At 36.1% G+C, this 18,884-nt stretch overlaps 1 protein-coding gene across 30 annotated transcripts in view; it reads right to left on the bottom strand.

Annotated features, from left to right (window-relative positions):
• The window catches only part of PTPRD (protein tyrosine phosphatase receptor type D), a 1,865,527-nt gene that overhangs the window by 1,635,567 nt on the left and 211,076 nt on the right, over positions 1–18,884 (bottom strand). For 28 of the 30 annotated variants that reach the window (XM_072959433.1, XM_072959436.1, XM_072959438.1 and 25 more), the window contains one exon: positions 14,590–14,644. The exons of 1 other annotated variant lie outside the window; for it this stretch is intronic. The gene's annotated coding sequence lies outside the window, so the exon portion shown is untranslated. Of the gene's footprint in view, positions 1–4,457; positions 5,421–14,589; positions 14,645–18,884 lie in introns of those variants that run through there. One more of the 30 variants, XM_072959446.1, reaches the window with a different exon arrangement.

Genomic DNA, 18,884 nt, shown 5'->3' with positions numbered 1-18,884 from the left:
CCACTTGCTGGACAATCTAGAGTTTTTGTATGAAGTAATTACATATTAAAACATTTCTTACAGCTTGAGGGAGGACTAACCATAGGAGATTTACAAAAGGTGCTATTTGAAACTAATTTTCCCCTTTACAAACCTCCTGAGAAAGAAAATAATCATTTTTTTCTTGTTCTTTATGTTAATACATTAATATCTGGGGCTTAAACCAATACTTAGCTTGTCAAGAGGGACCCTTATGATAACTGTTTGACAGTCTCAGAGCTCGTGCAGAGACCCAGCCCCACTCTTTGATATCTCTTGGAAGAATGACTCTTAGGTCCTTGCCACAGGAAACATACTACATGGCTGCCACAATTTCTGGAGTTTTGATGATAAAAATTTTCTGCCATTAAGTTGGATAGACATTAAAGGGAAAGGATCATATGTCCTGGTTATGAGCCTTCTGTCACTGAAGATTAATTTCCATTTTAAATGCAAAAATAGAAAAACCTTAGACAAAAAGAAATATTTTATTTAATTGTTCCTACACAGATTAGGGAAAAAAGTAGAAATCCTAAAAAAATATTCAGAGCCAAACATATTAATCAGTGACTCATCTAGCCTAGTATCATTTCAAAATACTATAATAGCTATTGAGACACAAACTCGGCTTTTATTATTATTATTATTATTTTGTATTTCATGATGTCTATTGAATTACACCTGGTACTCTAACATGCTTTTTCATGAGACTGTACAATTGGAAAAAAAAAGTTGAAAGAGCTGCAGCACAGAAGCAGTGTAGATAAACTTTTTATAATTTTGTTTCAAGATTTGAAAGTACAAGAATCTCATTTTTATATTTTATTTATTTATTATTGTATTATTTAATTATTTTGTTTTCCACAGCGGCAGGGGGAGAGGTAATTAGGTTTATCTATTTTTAGAAGAGATACTGGGGATAGAACCCAGGACCTCATGCATGCAAAGCATGCACTCTACCAGTTGAGCTATACCCTCCCCGCCTATGAATCTCATTTTTAAAAATGAACACAAACACACACCTACTACAAACTTCTCTCTGCCCAAAGGAACCTGTTAGTAACTTAGAAAAGTGCACAGAGTAGAAGAAAACATATTTTACATAAGGCCACTTTATCTCCTGGAATCAAGTCAACAGAGATACTGTCAAGAGTTTTCCTATGAGACTCTGCAGTAGAAGAATCACTATTTAATTACAATAGAGAAAGGGGTAATAGGATGACAGAGGTTCAACTAATTAGAACTTTAAAATTAGAAGACAGTTTCCTTCTTTTTTATAGCATCTCACACTCTTCCAACTCTGACAAATGTCATGTAGATGGAAATTCTCAGACCAGACTAGCTGTTCTGCATCTTTATTAACATAGCTTGAGTTATTTCCTAGCTTCTAAAGAATATGATTACATTGTAAAAAATGCATTCTGTATTAGTTCCTTAGAGCTGGATTCTTGCTTTCTGATTATTAAAACTAAGCCATATTTTATTAATCTTGCTAGTATTTGGCAAATAACAAATTTACAGCACATGCCTAATATACTGGAAATAATAGTCACATTGTATTCATCTAATTGGAAAACGTTGTTTTAGTGGTTACTGCCCTGATTGCTATTTGTGCAGTACATGACTTATTTCAAGAGAGTGAAATGGGGCTTAACAATTTTTTTTAGTCTGCCTATTCCAAGGAATTAGGATTAATTGAGAGTAGTATTACTATTTTGAAATAAATCTTTAAAATGTTATTTTATATTTTAAAGTGGTCATTTGCCATTTCCTTGGATAGCAAGGATCCTCAAATGTGTCCATGAATACTTCTCTCTACTTGAACTTCTGACAGGTTTTTTCAGGTCTTTCTCTCTTGGCTTTTGATTGGAACCTTAATAAGTACTTTGCATACAATGTCTTATGGTGAAGCTATTCCATATGACTGTTTTTCAAATTATAAAAGTGTATATGTTTATTGTATAAAAGTTGAAAAATAGAATAGAGAATAGTGACACCTATAATCTTACAATGTGGACACAACTACTAGACTGATAATCTTCCACATTATTGCATTTATAATGAACATACAAATTTGTGTAATTTTTGCAGTTAATGTGCTGATATGCACTTCTATATCATTTAAAACTTCATAACCATTTTGATAAACACAAAATAGTCATACAGTACAAATATTTTACTTAAGTGACCATTGGATATTCACATTTCCTTTGTGTTTGGTGTTTTAAATAATACAGAAAAATAACTTCATGGGCAAGTATTTGTAATTTCAGATCAATCAAGGACAAACTGTGATCTCCAGTAGAAATCTATTGAAGGGCATTTCTCTACCCTCTTTTTCTGGAAATTGCCTGTTCCTTATTTCACCCACATACTTGAGGTAGTAACCATCATTTGTTTGACAAGAACCTGCCCTCTGTCACAAGTAAACTTGAATGATCTCTGAGAAATTTTAACTGGGACTGAGAGAATGACCCTAATCTGTTCTGGGTGGTTGCACTATGTAAGTCTCAAGAAAACTGGACAGCTGCATGTAAATCAATGAAGTTAGACTACTCCCTCACATCATATACACATACAAAAAACCTCAAATGGCTTAAAGACTTGAACATAAGAGAAGACACTATAAACCTCCTAGAAGAAAATATAGGCAAAACATTAACTGACATAAATCTCAGCAATGTTCTCCTTGGGCAGTCTCCCCAGGCAATAGAAATCAAAGCAAAAATAAATAAATGGGACCTAATTAAACGTATAAGCTTTTGCACAGCAAAGGAAACCATAAGCAAAACAAAAAGACAATCTACAACAATGGGAGAAAAAATTTGCAAAAGATGAGACTGACAAGGGCTTAATTTCTAGAATATACGAACAGCTCATACAACTTAGTAACAACATCAAAAACAAACAACCCAATCCAAAACTGGGCATAAGACTTAAACAAGCAATTCTTCAATGAAGGCATACTAATGGCCAATAGGCACATTAAAAAAAGGCTTAATATCACTAATTATCAGAGAAATGCAAATCAAAACTATAATGAGGTATCACCTGACATCAGTTAGAACGGCCATCATTCAAAAGTCCTCAAATAATAAATGCTGGAGAGGCTGTGGAGAAAAGGGAACCCTCGTACACTATTGGTGGGAATGTAGTTTTGTGCAGCTGTTATGAAAAACAGTATGCAGATTCCTCAAAAGACTGAAAACAGACTTACTATATGATCTGGCTATCCCACTCCTGGGTATATATCTAGAGGGAATCGCAATTCAAAAAGATACATGCACCCCCAGTGTTCATAGCAGCACTATTTACAATAGCCAAGACATGGAAACACCCTAAATGTCCATCAACAGATGACTGGATTAAGAAGTTGTGGTATATTTATACAATGGAATACTACTCAGCCATAAAAAGAATAAAATAATGCCATTTGCAGCAATTTGGATGGACCTGGAGAATGTCATTCTAAGTGAACTAAGCCAGAAAGAGAAACAAAAATACAGTATGATATAATTTACATGTGTAATCTAAAAAAAAAAGACAAAATTATTTACAAAACAGAAACAAACTCACAGATACAAAAAAAAACAAAAAACAAAACAAACAAACAAAAAAAAAACCAAGGTTACCAGAGGGGAAAGGTGGTGGGAAGGGATAAACTGGGAGTTTGAGATTTACAGACACTAACTAATATATATAAAATAGATAATAAGTTTATACTGTATAGTACAGGGAGCTATATTCAGTACCTTGTAGTAACTTATGGTGAAAAAGAATATGAAAATAGTATGTGTATGTTCCTATAATGACTGAAGCATTGTTCTGTACACTAGAAATTGATACAACATTGTAAACTGACTGTACTTCAATAAAAATATATTTTAAAAGAAGAACTAATTGTGGTGTGTTCCAACATACAGACTGAGTGTACAGAGGAAACCTGACTGGTGTTAGAAGGATAAACAAAACAAATTACCAAGAAAAGCAGTAACAAAGAGCAGAGAGAGAGAGTGTGTCATAGATTCTCACAGAGATTCATCCCTGAGGCATGTTTACATTCCAGATCTTGGCTTTTTATAAGATAAACTTAGGAACCTTGCATCCTTATAGCAATTCTCCTCCCCTCCTCCTTTTTGTTTGTTTTGCTCATTTGTCCAGATTGGGTTTCTGTATCTTCAAAAGCTTATTATGTAGTCAGTGTGAATGAGTGTTTTAAAGGTTTCTGATGCACCCTGCATATGGTATCCTTTGATGTGTTACCTTAGCTAAGTTGCAACTACATGTCTTCTAATTTCATTCTGTATATGGTTTTCAGGTAGGTTATAAGAGACACCTGTGTGTGATTTGGCAAGCGGAGAAGTGAGAGGCATTTTTCCTTCTAAAAGTGGGTGCCGGCAGGCAGGCTGTGGGGCACAGGACCTGGGCGTCCGACTTACCTCCCTGGTGCAGGGCAGCATCGAGACCAGCAGCTCCTTTAGCTCCTGCTGATTCTCTTCCTTCAGCGTCCCTGAGGATAAGAGCTCATGTGGCTCTGGTGAAGTTGCCGACCTCTTCTGCAGGTCATCCTTATTATCAGCGTTGGTGGTGGTGAGAGAGAGACATGAGCTAGTTCTAGTTTATCTTCCTGGGTCCCCATTTTTCCTCCTGGGCTCCAGTTGTGTCCTTCCTCTACTCCACTTCAGTCACCTAACAGCCCAAGCAACTTACAGCAACTTCAAGCTCAGCATCAGAGGAAGAGGCAACAACCTTGTATAAACATTCCCATCAGCCGTCCAGATTCCATAAAAATCCCTACAATAAATCATTTCTTTCACATCATCATGGTGATCTGCTTCTCTGACACTGGTACAGAAGATGAGGGCTATCATAATAAAAACCTAAACCATGTGGTATTCGCTTTGGGCCCAGCAGTGAAGGAAGCTTGAAGGGCCTCGAGACGACTTCTAACAGAAGGCTGACTGACTAGCTGGAGGGAGGCTGTCTGTGAGGGTTTAAAGAGAGGCCAGCCCCTCACGATCTGAATTACCATCAGCTGTTCAGGTGTTCCAGGTGAGACTCTGATATGGAGGAACAGAGGCAAGTCGTCCTCTCTACGCCTGGCCTGAATTCCTGACCCTCAGGCTGTCTTACGCTCCTCAGCGAGAAGTCGTCTGTTAGCAGTAAGAAATGCATAAAGCAGTTGGTGCCAAAAGCGGAGCAGTCAGAAGTGCATCTGCATTCTTGCTCTTGACTTCTATATTAGAATCCCGTCTGCTGATAGAAAAAAATTCCTTTTGCTCATTATTCCAAATTGAGTTTTTCTAACTTGCACTTAGAAAGAGGCCAAACCAATCATACAATCAATGGAAACAGTCTTTACGTACATTGCGCTCCAGAAAAGTTACTGTCAGCCGAGGGAGGCTGAAGAGGGATTCGAGGAAGTGAGCTGCCCAACTGGAAGAAGGCGCGAGGAGCCGACGTGAAGCAAAATAACACTTTCTTGCAGTACAAGCGGTTGGCGCGCGCGGCGCTCAGGTGTACGCAGTTGTCCTTTTTAATGCTAGTGGCGCATGCGTAGTGTCCATAATGCTGACTCACGCAACTGAAGCATGCGTATTGTTCATAATGCGGACTCACGCTACTAGCGCATGCGTACATTTACCTTTTTTACCAGGTGCAATCTTGTGAACTTTGGCCTGGGCCCCACGGCCTACTCACTTAAGGCTGCCAGCAGGTATCTTACTATATCTTTACTATTTTTATGCAGTTTTGAATGAAGAAATGTCCCCTTCTTGAAAAACCATGATCCATTTTCATTTGATGGATAAACTTAAATTAGTTCTTTTGTCTGGGGAATTATGCATTCATTGAGGCATCTAGGAAATATTTATTGAGCTCTCTAAATGTACAAGGCAGTGGATTAGGCAAAGAGAAAGATACAAAGAATTACATAGTTTCTGAGTAATCACATAGTAACAGCAATGAGACATATAAACAGAAACTAACACATTTCCTTGATTCTATATTACACTTACTTTTCACATTTAAATCTTTTAAAAATCAAGGCACACCATTTAATTGATGCGTGCCTTTAATGTGGGAGTATTTGTTTTTCCCTCTTGGAAAGCTGCTATTAAATTGACAGTGTGCTTCTTATCATCCATGATGTTTTAGAAGGGAGGGAATACAATATAGAACAAACAAGTATGTAGTAAGTACCATGAGTGATACCAGGAGAAAATTTTTTCACTAGCTGGGTAATATGAGAAGAGGTCAAAGCATTTCAACTGGATCTAGAGGAGGAAAGGGCATAGCATTTAACAAGGATCTCCTTTGAATGTTAATGTGCACTTTCTCAAAATCCCGATAACAGCTGCAAGTGGCTGGAATTATCTTAATTGTCCTGATCACACAAGTGAGGTTCAGATTAGTGAGAAGAAATACCTGAGTTTTAGATGTCTCTAAATTGAGGTGCAAACTCTTTTCAGAACATAACAATGAAAGAATTTACATCAAACTTACTATGTACTTACTACATGTACCATGTAATGTATATTAGGTCCTATGTTCTAAATCCTTTGCATACAGTAAGACTCAATAGGTTTGAACATTACCCCCCATTTTAAAGATGGAAAAACTGAGAACTGGAGAAATCAAGTTTATGAAGGTCACTCAGCTAATAAGTGACAGTTGGATGGATTAAGAACTCCAGCAGTCTCATAAAAAAGACTGTTTGCCTGTTAGTAACTACCATTCTCTGTGCCTCTCAGGACAACATGAAAAAATTCCTCCCAAACTTCTGATCACTCTATTAAAAATTGTAGTCCCTTAGCTTTTGATTTCCTTTACCCAATTATATAATTAACAAATTTGTGATGCATATAATTAATTGTCTGTTTCTACCTCCAAGTAATCTCCTTAAAAGCAGGAATTTTTGTCTGGTTCACTGATGTATCTTTGCCTGGAACTGTGCCTAGCACAAGGTCGGTGCTCGGTAAGTATGTGCTGAATAAATAAATGAATTAACAAAAGGAGTTGAGAGAGTGTATTCCATCAGTGAAGAGTAACCAGAGAAGCACAGAGGCAGGGCAGTGAAAGCTGTGTTCTGAAACATTGATTAGTGCGGTCTGCCTAAGGTGTCAAGTGGGAGCAGAAGACATCAGTGAGCGAGCCTCCAAGAAAGGGAGGCGGAAGCCACCCAGGCTCATTGGCATGAGGCTTTGCTCCCTCACGTTCTGTTTGTAGCTTGTTCAGCAATAGACACTGGAAAGGAGGGCAGGAAGACATCAAAGTAGCTGTATTGTTCATATTTCTTTCTCCCTTTGGCAGCTACTTGCTCTCTTTCCTGCTGACACTACAATTTCAGCGATTTAATGATACAATTGTTTCTGAAAACGACACAGAAACAGACACCCTCTGCCATTTAATTGGCTGCCCTGACAGAGTGGAATCTGCTGTTTTCTAATTTTGTTTTTGAGAGGTATGGGAATCTGGAGAGGCTGGGAGAGAGATAACATTTACTTCCATTAAAAAAGGAAAAAAATCTTAGGGAGGGATATTAAACTCAGCCTATTTAATTAAGCTTGGTCACCTCCATGGCACATACTTGGATCCTATGAAGATCACTCAGTCCCAGCAAAGACTTTGCTAAAATTGTTTATCCAATACAGCCTGCCCTTAGGTCAACGGAATTTCACTTGCCATAGGAATTCTACATTATTTTATGTCAAGTTTACTCTGAAATGGTTTGCCAATCCAAATAAATCATAGCAAGAAGCATAATTCTGTTATAAATGTCTTCCTCCTGTACAGTTTAGGTTTGCTCTATCCAGGAGTCTGGGTTTGCTCTGTAATCAGCTTCTGCATCTCTGCACTTGCCTGAGCTCTGCCACCTTCCCAACATTGGAATTAATATGTTAAAAACAGTGATATTTACGTTTTCTGTTATTGCAAAACATATCCCTCCTTCTACCAAATGTTAGAAAAATCATTATCAAATTTGACCCAAGACTTCTTTGTTTTCATTTTTAACATACAAAAATGAAATATTAGATTTCTAAACAGGCCAGCTTACATGGTGGAAAACCATGGTTTGAACACAAAATAGTGTGTGCTATTGATGTCAGGTGCTAAAGCTAACTGTTGTATACACGAGTAGGTGTAAACTAAAGATTGGAGAAGGTTTGAAAGTAATTAATCACTTAAGTTAACAAAGTATGAAAAGAGGTTATAAGATGATAGACTAGAATACCTGTGCATTAAATCAAGTTTTAAAAGTATCCTCCCTGCTATGATGAAAATGTTTACAAACATCCTTTTCTGAGGGCTTATCTATTATTACTTCTTCCAGGAACTTGGATCGTCTTTAACTTACTGGGACAAAAGCTCTTGTTTCAGTGTTCCTGCTCTTTCTAATAGCCTCACCTCACATGCCTTAGTTTTGTTCCCGCTATAAAGTCTCATTTCAAATTATCAGAGCTTAGTGTTTTGTAGGTCCGTCTTCCTCACAAAGTTTCTGAAAATTACACAGAAAAATTCCATGTAAATACAACAGGCAAGCACAAATAAACAGGAGCAACCCTCAGCGTAAAGCAAGTAGGGCATCATTTTTTTGTGTGTGTACCTGTAATTAAAATGAGTGTTTGTAATGTTAACTGAATATTTAGAACTCTAAGCAATAATAAGCCAAAAAATGGATGAAAGCCAAAAATGAATCCCAGAGTCTGTATGAAAGGAGATCAATAAGTAATCAGAGAAAAGAAACAAGGGGCACAGAAGCTTGGGGAGAGTGCTAACTTTACGTGGCTCCCAAAGTGTCCCAGGAAGGGAAACAGCATGGCAGATTATGCGTGGTAAATTTGTATGGGCCAGGAAATGGGTCAAATAACTTTGCCTTTGTTCCGATGGCCAGCCACAAGAATTTAACAAGGAGAAGAGCCAAGGATGCTCCAACAGTCTGTCCCAGATGACGGTGTTGGGGCTCAGGGCAAGATATGCCAAAGTAGCATACTGATTATTTTTAAAGTGACTTAAGCAATGGCCAGTGCAGGTGGGACACTCTGACCCTCCTCTCTGTCCCTCTGAAAGCAGGAAATAAATCTCCCACATGAAAGATCCCTTTCTCTGCTTCTGGAGATTGAAGGACATCCTTATCATCAGAGATAGGATATTTGGGCCAAGAAACATGTGGGGGAAAAAAAAAGTTTTTACTTAATTACTAATTTACCAAACAAGCCCTGTTTGGATTCTTTACTACTTAAGCACCCACAGCCTAAATTTCTGTATCCTGCCAATTCCTCACAAAAGTACTGTTTCTTTGTCTAAAATGTATTAAGAGCTGCCTACTTTAGCCACTTTCTAGGTCCCATTTCTATGAGAATTTTGTGCCCACAAACTAAATTTGCTTTTTCTCCCCTGTTAATCTAGCCTGTGTCAATTAATTATTAGACCAGCTAAAAGAAGTCAAGAAGGGTAAGTGGAAGCTTCTCCCTCACTGAAAATGGGGGAATAAAAACACAAACAGAAATGAAACAAACAATGAATGAAAGAGTTTCCTTTTCATTAGTGACCAAGAGATAGTTCTCAAATACTTATAGGGCAGCCACTGATAAGAGCAATAACAGAAACAAGACACTAAAACATCACAAAGGGAGAGGAGATGAGTGCCAATGATGAAATCGGGTAAGTAATATTAATACCAGACTGCAAAGGACAACTGAAACATTGGAATTTGGAGCTAGAGAGAAACGCCGTTCTTTCTAGGCACAGACAGAATTTCTTCAGATGTGCAGTGAAGGAATAAAGACCAGCTTGGGAGGTGAGGTATGGAGGTTCCATTCAACAGCAGAGTTAGGGAGCCATTTGACAAAGTAGGCTAGGTAAGCTGGCTTGTAACTGCAACATCACCAAATATAGGCATAAGCTGAAAGTCGCTAGAGCATTTAATTCCTTTCAACAAGAGATCTTTCCCTTTCAATTTTACATCTTTAAAACTTAGTGTCACAATTTTGGCTTATTAAATGTGGAGGAAAAGTATTAAACATTATCTTAAAAATCACTTTAATAAATGTCATGTGTAAAACTGAATTTCCCCCTCAATATCACATTATGTTTATGCATTTTATTATAGATTCCAAATAAGAATTTAATGCAAAGATTCTGAAAAGAAGTTAAGGTTAGAAATGGATATAGACAGTAGAGATATCTAGATTTACAGATACAAATATACTACCAACAAAGCATGCTGTACTCTTCTTAACGTCATATTCCAAGTGGATTTAGAGTAACTGCAAAGAATGGTATCTATTAACTTACTGTGTATTTGAATAGGAAGTTTATGTGGAAAATATCAGAGTGTAATTGAATATGTATTAGGCAAGTTAATAAAAATTTTAACATATAGAAGTTGTGTTCTTGAAAACAAATATGAAATAAGACTTTTTATATGGACTCATGCTTTATTTCTTTTTTGTTATAATTTGGGAATTTCAAGAAACAAAATTTTAGATGTAACTAAAATAGTACTAAGTCAGCAAATGAAAAACGACACTGAAAAGCTTATACATGCTTTTTGTGTAAGAAAATTTGCATGCATTAATTTATTTAATCCTTAGAACAATTCTATGAGGTAGATGTTTTTACAGAAAACAAAATGGAGGCACAGACACATTTGAAAACTTCTCCAATGTCATATAAATAATAAATGGTAAAACCCATAATTTTACACATAGTGTGTTTCCCCAGGATCTATAGTCTTTATCTCTGTGCCAAACTATCTTCTGTAATATATATTTTATGTTAAAACATATTTTCAATAATCCTTTTTCTTTGAAACTCTCATAGTATTACCAAATTTACTAATTTATCCTCTTGGGAAATAAAATAAATGCTTTTTCTTATTTCTCCATACCAGAGATTAAAGAGTCATGAAGTAAATTTCATCTCTATCATATGAATCTCATTCTATTTTTAGCCTAAAGACTAATATTCAGACTGTATAAAAAGAAAACTATAAATGGAGTACCACTGGGTCTTGCTAGCAGTACCATAGTTATAATCAAGAAGCAAAGCTGAGAATGCCATGTTCATCTCTAGTTCTCAGCACAACTGTCTACCAGGAGTCATGTAGGGCATTATAGTTCAGTCCCTGTGCAAACTCATCTTTTTGTCTAACGAATGACATTTAAGCAAGCAGATGACTGATTCTTGAGATAGTTGCTTGAAATCTAATGCTAGACTTCTATCCATACCAATGTAACTGTTAGGCAGTTAAACAGAAATGAGCACCAGGCAAGGGGAGAGGAAAGGGGAGGGAGCAAACCAGAAAGTAACAGTACGCCTGCACTCAGGATAAGGGGCTCCAAAGACTTCTACTTTCTCTAAGTGAAGGCCAGCAAAGAAGCCTGCTAGACTCGAATGTTGTGGCTGCACAATAGAGAGAAGGACCAGGCTTAACTTGACCCAATGCTTATCATAATGTCATTAACATTACAGTTTGAGCCCCCTCCCATAGGTTTCTCTGTGCATCATGGGTAAAAACATGCATAAAAGAGATGGGCGTGCCTGAGCAAAGAACGGAAGCTGTCAATAATTAATCACGAAAACACCCACTAAATCAGGATATAAGAACAGGAAAAACAAAGGAGAGGGACCATTTTTCCTCCCTTGGGTTGGCCTGCCCCCAATTCTCAGGGGGCATACTATATTTTACTACCTTTTTACTTAACTAATAGAATCTTCTGTTTGTATCATGCTTTCCGTCTATCGTTAGAAATTTTTTTTCCAGTGACTAAAAACCAAGGTAACTTTTATTCCCCTCCTCCCCAGTAACATAACCTTTAACTGATAGGCTACTTTCACAAACAGACAACTGAGACTGTCAGTTAGAAGCCAAAAGTGTACATATTCACTCCACAAATAATATTTCTGTACCAGACACAGTGCCATTGCTATTCAGTGCACACACCAAACCTCACAAGGTCAGCCTATCCCAACTTTTATTGCACCTACACATAAAGGTGTACTGCTACTTTCCTTTCTCATCCAAAACTCTGACTCAGCATTTCATTTCAAACACCGGGCCAAACAAAATGTCAAATCTCATATATAGAATTTACTTGAATAGCCCCTACATCAAAGTGCTGCCTTCTTAGAAGTTCAGAAATGTTAGTACCTTATCAGTTTGGCAAAAAAATCTCTAATGGCAAAGCTACTGCCTTTGAGAGGGACAGCCCATGTTTGGAGCAGAGGAAAAATGAATGAATGAATAAATGGATAGATAAATAAATAAATCTGTATCTATGTATCTTTTTTCTCTAAGAAAGCAGAACATGGATTCAATATAGAAGGGACAAATTTGGCAGATATATTCCTTATAAGATAAATGATTATAAATTAAATGAAGTGAATTCTTTAAGAGGGCCTGGGGTCCAAAATGCAATACAAGACAGGAAAAAAAGAAAAAAACTGAAGAAAATGTCATGGCTATGATGAATTCAACTAAGCAAGAACAAAGCAAATTGTTGACATTATTTGAGAGATTGCAGTTAGAAAGCAGCAGGGTATTGGGGTGGGATTGTTCAGTCTCATTAATGGATGCACACAATTCCTGGAACAAGAAGGTTTCTAAAATGAAGAAGTGCTGGAAGTCGAAAATGAAATCCACATTAAGAGCAGGAATGGTCCTATATTGTTTATCTAACATGAAGGCAAAGAGCTTTTAGGGCTCTTTCCTCCCTATTTGGATGTTAAAAACAAGCGGTTGACCTTTAAGAAGCTAGATGATTTCTTAATTTGCATAAAGGCTTTTTTTCATTTTGGTTGGTCCTTTGCTACATGGGCAAAGTGCTTTAGGGTAGCACAGCTACTTCTTATTTGTTTATGTTCCTCATGAGAAAAACAAGTACCCCTTGCTTTTTCCCTTCCTCCACCTGAAGTACAAATGCTAGGTAAGCTGGGATCTTCAAAGCACAAGGAAAGATTTCACTGAGAGATTTCTCTAGGAAGAGATACGTTTCCAGGATAATAAAAGAAAACTATCACAACATCTGTCTTCTTCACATGAGAGGGATTTTCAAAGTGGAAAGGAAGATTGAAAAGGGATGTATTTATTCATTCAACAAATCTTTATCAGGAAAAGGACAATTGGAAGGAAAAAGGATATTGGCCCTAAGGAATTTTATGTTTCTTTGAGACAAGACTGAACTAAGGTGTGGTGCATGAGATCAGTAATACGTCCTCCTTAAAGTTACTGTACAAATCTTAGCGATTATAGCCACTGGGAAGGGGAGATGTCATTATCTTGAACAGTTATAAAAAGTATGTAGGAATGTTTGCCCTCATTTTTTCACACCAGTTACCTGGTCTTCTCACTTCTGATTTTTCATCTATGTAGTTCATCTATCATGATGGTATCATAATTTTTCCAAGGCACAGCTCTGATTACAGCACTACACAGATTAGAACAACAAATGGATAATAATAACAAAAGACCCATACTTTCAATGTCCTTTTTTTTGTTTATACAGTAAAATATAAATTTTTAGATCAAGGTTCAAAGACTTCCACAAAAGAATCCTAGTTCAACCTTTTGAACTTAAATCTCTTACTCTTCCTTATCACATGTGAAGACTTAGTCTATCCTCTATGACCAAAATGTCCTTACTCATTTCCACCTCCATGCTTCTCACACTTTCCTCTTGAAAGAAAAGGTTTTATCCATCCTTATATATCTATATCCCACCTAGCTCAAAATGCCATTTACTTTGTTCAACAATGCATCCATATTCCAACAGCTGAAGTATAGCTTCCTTCTTTGAAATTCTCATTCCACTTTATCTTGACAAGATAGCAATCTCTACCTGTAATGTCATTATGTATATGTGTTGCCAATATTTTTCCACTCATTTACAGAGTTATTATACTTAATGTTTTCATAGTAACAAGCTTTCAAAGAATTGCTAATATGGAGTCAATAGCAAGAACATGGCAATTTTTACAATGTCAACTCAAGTTGACCTCTCACTACTTAGTTTTCTCTTAGCACTGTATCACACAGCTATATCACACTAACTTGAAATTATGTACTATTCATATTGATCCCTGTCTTTATTTAATTACAGAACAGTATAGTACAGAAAGTGGACATCTGTGAAGTCAGATTTAGATTCGAAACTAGCTCTGACATTACTTGAACAAACTATCAACCATCTTGGGGACTTCGTTTATTTCTAAAATAGGGGTACAACCCTACAAATATTTTTGTGAAGATTAAATGGAATGATTCTTATTAAGCACCTAGGACTTGGAAAGTCCTCAAATGAATGCCAGCTTTCTTTTGCTACACCATTTCATGAGCTACACTGTCTCTTCTTAAAATCACTGCTCTGTAACTTACTTTCTAAGCATCTCCCAAAGTGCGTAGCAGAACTGAACACATGTGACATGCAATTAGTGACTCTCACCATATGACAGGGTTTGGAAACTGAGTTTTACACAGTTTTCAACATTGTGTCTGAAATGAGAAACCATTATTATGCACTCAGGTCAAGCATTCCCACATCTGACCCTAGATTTGCAGATGTTACTTACTAGCACTGTGACTTTGAGACAGGTCCTTTCTTTCCTTGATTCTCCATTTCTTCACCTGCAAAAATGAGGACATTGGACTAGATCCATGGCTTTTAATTTACTTAATATTTTAAAATTTATGGCTTATTTATTATTCTGTGAATGAAATTTTATGGAAGTGCAAAAATGAAACCATAAGAGCAGAGAGCTACTCTGGGTGACACAGAGATGAAGTTTGGAGCCTCCACCTTTTGGTCCCTTCCTGAAGGCCAGACTAAATCTGGCTTAAATCTCGTCAGAGATTTACAGAGGATTCATGAAGAATTGTGCTAACTAAGAAATCACGCAGGCCCCCTCAAAAAGCCTGCATTCTCCATTCACCCATGGAGGGATATTTAGGTTGTTTCCATATCTTTGCTATTGTGAATGAACACAGGAATGTGGAAATCTCTTTGCAATACTGATTCCATATCCTTTGAATAGATTTCCCAAAGTGGAATTGCTGGATCAAAAGATCATCATATTTTTAATTTTTTTTGAGGAAACTCATAGTGTTTTCCATAATTCCACCAATTACACTACCAAATGTTCACTGACAGCAGGGTGGATAGATATTTGACAATACAAACACACACTCACACAAATGGGAATACCAGTCAGCTTCAAAAAAGAAGCAAATCCTGCCATTTGTGACAACATGGATGAACCTGAAAACTTTATAAGTGAAATGAAGCAGATGCTTAATAACACATACTGTATGTTCTCAATCATATGTGGAATCAAAAATGTCAATTTAATAAAATCAGAGAGTAGAACGTGGGTATCAGGGCCTAGGGGGAAGACGATATGGGGAGATATTGGTCAAGGGACACATAGTTTCAGTTATGAAATATAAATAAGTTCTAGAGACCTAAGATACAACAATGTGATGGTTAACAACATTGTATTATATGTGTGAAATTTGTTAAAAGGGTAAATCTTAAGTGTTCTTACTCCTGCCCCATAAAAAATGCTAACTATATTAAGTAATGAATATGTTAGTTAGCTTGATTATGGTGAATATTTCACAGTGTATACATATACCAAATCACCACTTTGAACATCTGAAATATATGCAATTTTTAATTATCAAAATTGAATTAAGTCAGGTATTCTTTTCAAACTGGGGAAAAATAAATGAAAGGCCACACTTTAAGCTACACTTCATATTCACCGAATTTTTCTTAAAGATTCTTTGAAACTCAAAAAGTTTTCTTACTGGGCCCACTGCAAACACTACCTAATTAGCTGAGAATTCCAAAATAAAATTCCACAGCTCCAATGCTTAATACAGAAAACAAAACAAAATTTGGTTTATAAAAGGCAATACATCTAACAAATAAGAGTAATCATATATTGATGTTTCATGTTTTAAAAACCATATTGGACATGAAACTCATGTGCATGAGCTGTCTTCACACTTGAAGTGTGTCAAGATGACCACAATATCACAAAACAGTCAGTGTGCAAAAATCTTGCATGAAATTGTGCAAAAAATTTAGAATAAGAGAGATGATTTTTAACATTTTAAAATTACAGATCTGGGAAATTAACTTAACATCTCTAAGCTGCAGCTTATCTGTAAAATGCCAATAACGATATTGATCCTCCTGGCTTTTGTGTGTTTTTTTATGATTATTAAGCACCATTCAATATAAGAAAGCACTCGCCCTTATTAGGTGCCTAATAAATATTAGTCCCTCTACCTTCTCTTTTTATATGATCTTGTACGTATAGTTTGTATTGCTCAGCATAGAGTGCGAAGCAATGTTAGCAACTCAGCTTTTTAATGGTATGTTTCACAGCAGTTTCTAACTTTCTAACCTTTTGAAGCTGTTAAAATGAAGTCAAATAATGATACTGCTGTGGCATAAGTGGATGCTAGGATCAATACATTGTGGTTGTTGGAATAAATTGCAATTAAAGGGATAGTGCTTGATTGCTTGACAGTAGGTAGTCTGTCTGGCCCAAATAAACTCAAGTATCAGTCTGATTTATAGGCTAATTAGTATGGACTTCACATGCATTTCATTGGGAGACCATCAGATCATATTGACTTCTATCCACATCATGAGCGTGCCCAAGACTTTGCTCAGTGTCACTTACAGATGACACATCCTCTTTACTTGTTTACTTTGTTTATTCAAGAACATAGTTCTCATTTTTAATCAAGTAGAATATAAAAGATGTTTAATATGTTTGTAAATAAGAACTCAAACAGCTCTAAAAATTTCAGTACTGCTGCCAGCATTTTTCATAATACATTTAAGATAAAAATATGGATGAATTAAGAAATGACATAGGCATCAGTATGGCAAAGAAGAAGATGTTATTCAATCTTTGTGGCAATAGAAAAATGCATATAAGCAATGAATTTATAGGTTAGAAAACCTCAGGATAGGTATATTTGATGACAAATTATTTGAATAATTCCTTAAGAAGAGTGCCCAAATTTTTATTTTCCAAATAAAGAAGTATGCTTTCCTGAAGTATAATTTTGTTTATTCTTAATCTTTCTATTCAATATGGTATTTTGTATGCAGTAAATTCCAATATATTACTGCATAATTATCTAATGAATATGGGACATTTGCACACTAACGTGGGGTAATTTAAGCAATTTTTGGATTATAAAACCCAATCACACTTATTAAACTACAATTATGTAATTTTCTGTTTCTGAGCCCTGCTTCCATTTCCCTGCATCTTTTAGAAAGCAAGCTTTGTGTAGGCCAAAGTCAAAAAGACTAATCTTTTTTGTATACTGATGAATTCGAATCATCCACCAGAGTTTCTGATTCATAGAAAGTACTCAATGATTATTTGATGAATAAAGAAGCTAATCAAAAAATTTCTTATGAGAAATGATCACAATATATTTCTAACTTTACACATGAAAATATATTTTGATAATTCTGAGTAATCTTTTAACAGCTTTTATATATGACAGAACAAAACCACATTAACTTTAAGCAATCATATCTAAAACACTGATAGCTTTTTAAAGAACAAATTAGGATCCTAAGATCAAAATGCTGACATAAATGTTTCCATCTAAAAATTAGAAGTTCTTGATAAAATATGAAAAGATAAATTAGAGGCAAAATCCATTCCCTAGCTCTTAGTTAATGTCACCCGAAACAAAAACTTGTGCTCCTTGAAAACAAAATATATGTCTATTGGCCTTGTTAGTCCAAGGGTTTAATATAATACTGGGTTCACTGTGAAGACTCAATTCATATCTAAATGTATTATGAATGAATGAATGAATTACCTGATGCATAAAGGCTAAGAAATGAAAAACACTGTATAAAATACCAGCAGAACAAAACCAGCCTGAGGAGCTGTCACACTGATGAAAGCAGAGCTTAACAAGAAGAAAGACCCCTCTTCTGTGCTGGCAAGGTCTTAGCCAATGAAAAGCCATGGGCCTTTTGTTTACTCTAGCTGTCCCAGCTGCCTTTTCCTCTCTATGAAAGCATTCTCCTTCCCTTGCTGTCAGGGCACTTGCATGTGCTTCCTCATGGTCGCAGACCCCAAACTGCGATTCTCTACTGATACTGAATATACCCTCTTTTGCTGTAGAAATATCTGGCAGTCTATTTGTTTTAGGTCTCCAAAAACCAAGTCAGTTTATCTTGGAAGGAGGCAGTCTAAACAATTCTGTAATCTAAATCACTACTTTTATTTTGCATGCCTTTATTTTAGGTGATATTTATTTTACATGATAGTCTCTGAAGTGGCTCATCTGAACATGATTAAAATCAATGAATCATGTCCTTCCCTGGCTCTCTGCCTTGCCTATCATATGGTCCACAATAACCAATCTGTTTCTTTCAGTGCCCAATTACACTTTGATGGAGATTGAGAATCACACATAAACCCTCTCTAAAGGAGAAATGGATTTGTTCAAATAGAACTTCTTATTTATCCCTAAGAAAGGATACTGTGTTAAAGTCATGAAGTTATTACAGGGTGCTAAATAGCCATGCTGGATTCAATCATAGCTGGAACTTTTAGCCTTTAACTGGGCATAAGTTTGGATGAAAAACCACCATTTATCCAAGAAATAACACTGGGCAATCAGGGGAGAGCATCTTCTGGATGTCTGAATTTTAATTTTTTTGACAAGTGAGGATTCCTAAAATTCCATTTTATATTTGCACAAGAAAAAAAAAAGCTTCATATTCTCCCCTTTGCTAGTTTCTTAAGCCTTTTGAGTAATAAAAATTTAGGGACCTAGGAAAACGCAAAGAGACATACAAAACAATAGACAT

This window comes from Vicugna pacos, chromosome 4 (assembly GCF_048564905.1).
Source record: "Vicugna pacos chromosome 4, VicPac4, whole genome shotgun sequence".
NCBI lineage: Eukaryota > Metazoa > Chordata > Mammalia > Artiodactyla > Camelidae > Vicugna > Vicugna pacos.
The sequence above is the reverse complement of the archived record's forward strand: the minus strand, read 5'-3'. Positions and strand labels throughout refer to the sequence as shown.